The following is a 3,644-nucleotide window of genomic DNA, read 5'->3' as shown; positions in this document are numbered from 1 at the left end:
ATGATTCAGTTTCCCCCACTCTTACCCCACCAGTCTCCTCTGGAGAGGTTTACACAAATGTTGTTTGAAGAACAAATTAGTCATGAATCTCAACTGGCTCCCCAGGGCGGTTTCAACAACAAAGGCATGGCTATAAAGACTGTGTGTGTGCATGTGTGTGTGCGTATGTGGTGTGAGAGAAAGACTCAGTATGTCTGACATGCCTGATTTCTTGCTCCCACCTGTTCTGTAGACATACACACACCTCTAGTGCATTCAACACACACCCCTCTACCCATCTGGATAGGCTGGGATGCCTGTTACTATGTGGCTGTCACCAGCACTGCTTAGTTTTTAGGAAAAGAGATACATACAGATCCCCCCCCTCCAACCTGGAAGCCCTTCTCACAAATCTCTTTAAAACGTGAGGAATCTGGAGTTACTCAGTGGTGAGGTAAATGCACTCTGCACCTTCTCAGAGGCACTTCCATTTGCTTTTACTTTATGTGTCCGAGAGCTGAGCCCTGACACTGAAAATGGACGCCAGGGCTGAGTCTTGGCCCAGCAAGAAATTAAGCCCTCGTAGTTCTGTGGCAGAGCACCTGCTTTGCCTGCTAAGGGTCCCCAGATCAATCCCTGGCATATCTAGGTAGGGCTGGGGAAGACTCCTGCCTGAACCCATGGAGGGCCATTGTTAGTCAGTGTAGACCAGGGGTGTTGAACTTCAGGTCCTAGGTCAAATCTAAACCATGTGGGATCCCAGTCTAGCCCCCTGGAGCTCCCCAGAAGGCCACTCCCCCTTTTCCTGGCCCCACACCCTTGCCAATAATTTGGTGCTTTCCCAGCTTTTGTGCAGTTTCTTCCCCCTTCTGAAAGCTTGAAATGCCTCTCCTAAGGCTTAGTTCCTGGCAGTAAACTTTAAGCTAAAATATGGTGGCATTTTTGGCATTTTCACCCCACCCCTTTTGTCTTTAGCCCATCCACTACTGGAATGTGGCCCCTGAAAGCTTCTCTGAATCAGAATTTGTCCATCGTGAAATTCAATGCCACTGGTGTAGACAATACTGAACTAATGGTACAAGGCAGCTTCCCTATGTTCATTCCCAAGCCCTGGTTGCCCTAGTAAAGTGCTGATAGGACTGGAATCCCACCGCATTTCAGGGATGCTCTCTTGGGAAGCTGAGAATACAGAGCCATCTTCTGAGCTATCTGTCAGGATACTACCATCTGCCTAAACTCACTCAAACACCAAATACAAGACAGCTGTGTTCACAATGTTCCCCTCTTCTGCTATTCAGGAGAGGGAGGGGGTTGGGGGTTGGCCAAGTGTACAGGGCACACTGCAAAATACCTAAATATTAATAGAAGGAATACCAATGGATCATTCTAACCACGTGATGAAAGAAAAAGTCACGTTTGTGAAAGCAAATCTCATACTGAAGAGCTGCTTGCAATAACCTTTCCAGGTCAGTCACTGGGTAAGCAAAGCCAAAGGCAGCTGGAACCGGAGTGGCCTGTGTATTTGGGGTAGGTAACCTGGTGCCCTTCAGCTGTTTTGGACTATAACTCTCCTTAGCTCTAGTCATTGGTCAGAGATTATGGGAGCTGTACTCCAAAACATCTGGAGGGCACCAGGTTGCCTACCCCTGTGAAGCCACTGAAATGGCATTCTCTGAAGCCAAGTGAACTTGTAACTGCAGCCCTTTGCTGTGTCCTCACTGGCTTAGAGCAAATTTACTTAAATTCCCCACTGTTGCACCTGAATGGCAGCAACATGGAGGCCACCAAAAATACTCATTGAGTGCCTGGTGGATAAGATAAAATTCATTATATTTAAGCCTCAGTTTCCAACATGTAAAATTGGAATAATAGTAAACTACCACTTCATGTGTTTAAGATGTGCTATGGAAGCAAGGCTATAATGAAGAATTTGCTAGAACTGTGAGGGAGAAAATCAAAGGGGTCTTTCTTTTGTCTTCTTTTCCCTTGCACCTTTGGATAAAAGTAAACAGAGGGTCTCCTAAGAGTAAAAATGGAATGTAGTTCCTGCACTCCACAGTAGTAATTTGAGAACTGTGTGAGATGAATCACTGTAGTGTGTGTACTATATTTATGGGTTTGTACGTGCTATGATGGGTGTGCGCATGCAGATTATAATACTGGGGTGTGTTATGGTTGTGTACAGATTGATGGGAAGCAGGCCCCACATATAGTTGTGTAAGCGCTGCCGGTGCCACAGCCTCTCTTCTCCACCCCCATTACTGGCTCCAAAGGGCCCTATAAGCAGATGGGAGGGAGTCACTGATTCTTGCTCAACCTGAATGGAATCAGAACAAACTTGTTCTGGAAATGTGCCAAGCTGGAGAGCCCAAGAGCCCTGAAGGCATGGTGGAGGGGATACCACATTCCCTGGGAAGCAGAGCCAGTTTGTGGAGCATGATGGGAAATGGCTGCTCCCTCTGGTAAGGGGAAGTTTTCCCAATGCTCCGCTGTCTGTTAGGAGACAATTCCTGTGGATGGCTTGAAGATCTGGAGGCTTTGTGTTCTGTGCTGTCACTCTAGACCTTTGCTTTCTTACACTTCCTTAATATATGGGGTTATTTACTGTGGCTCGATACCCACAGTTACTTTGCATGTATGCCCCCTGCTCCCCTTCCCCCTACAAAGATTGAATGTGCATGTGGCATACCAGTGTATGCCACTATGCCACAATCAGCCCACTATGAATACAGATCACTAGTATAGACATAATAGTATGCAGGGAAATCCACCCAACGAGAGGTGCTTCTACATGAAGGCCTCCTAGTGTTAACAATCAAAAGGTATTGTTATGTGTTTGGGGTCAGTCTATATTACCTCCAGAGGTCCCTTACCATTCAGTGCTGCTGAGCACAAAGAGACTGAGGATTCCCCCCAATGCAGTCTTTTCTGCAAGTTACCCAAAGGTTATCTTGAATTGGTAACCTTTGTTTTGCAAGGCCTGAGGGGATAGGAGGAAATGGATCTGGGGGAAGGGTGAATCTAAGACAAAAGGAGAAAAGCTTTTGTCTGGCAGAAGGAGATCGCTGGGCAGGGGAGAGGAAGCAGGGATTGCTTGGAGTTGTGCTATTGCAGGCCTTCATCCAGAGCACAGAGTAAATAAACCTCCATAAAAGAAACACCACAACTCTTCAGTGCCCTCCTTCCAGGAAACTGAAGTCTGCATAAGCACTGAAGCCCCTGGAAGTTCTCCCCTCTCAGGACTGGGGTGCAGAAGCATAACAGTATTATGCAGATATTCCAGCTTTTCTTTTTTAATGGATTTTTTTTTCTGGCAAGAAGAAGCAGAGGAAAAACACGGGATTGTTACAAATGGGGGATGCTGCGGCCTGAATCCCTTGTAGAATTCCCTAAATGAGGCAGGGCAATTGCACAATAAAAGCACCCTAATTGTGGCCATGATGGCAAATTGTGCTCAGGCCAGGGAAGGCCAATATACACAGTCCATTTGTCTACGTCCAATCCAAACAAGAGGGGAAAGTGGAAAGTCTGCACAGATTGAAAAACAAATCTCAAAAGCAGGTGTGTGTTACCTTTGCAATAGCTGTTCTAAGGGAGTTTTTAATCAGCACTGGGCACAAGGTTCAGAGAAAAAGCAAACATCTTAACAGTTCCCTTTCTCTCAG

Source organism: Heloderma suspectum, chromosome 2 (genome assembly GCF_057233095.1).
Source record: "Heloderma suspectum isolate Gila_16-S chromosome 2, 16-S_ref, whole genome shotgun sequence".
NCBI lineage: Eukaryota > Metazoa > Chordata > Lepidosauria > Squamata > Helodermatidae > Heloderma > Heloderma suspectum.
Note: the sequence above shows the minus strand (reverse complement) of the source record.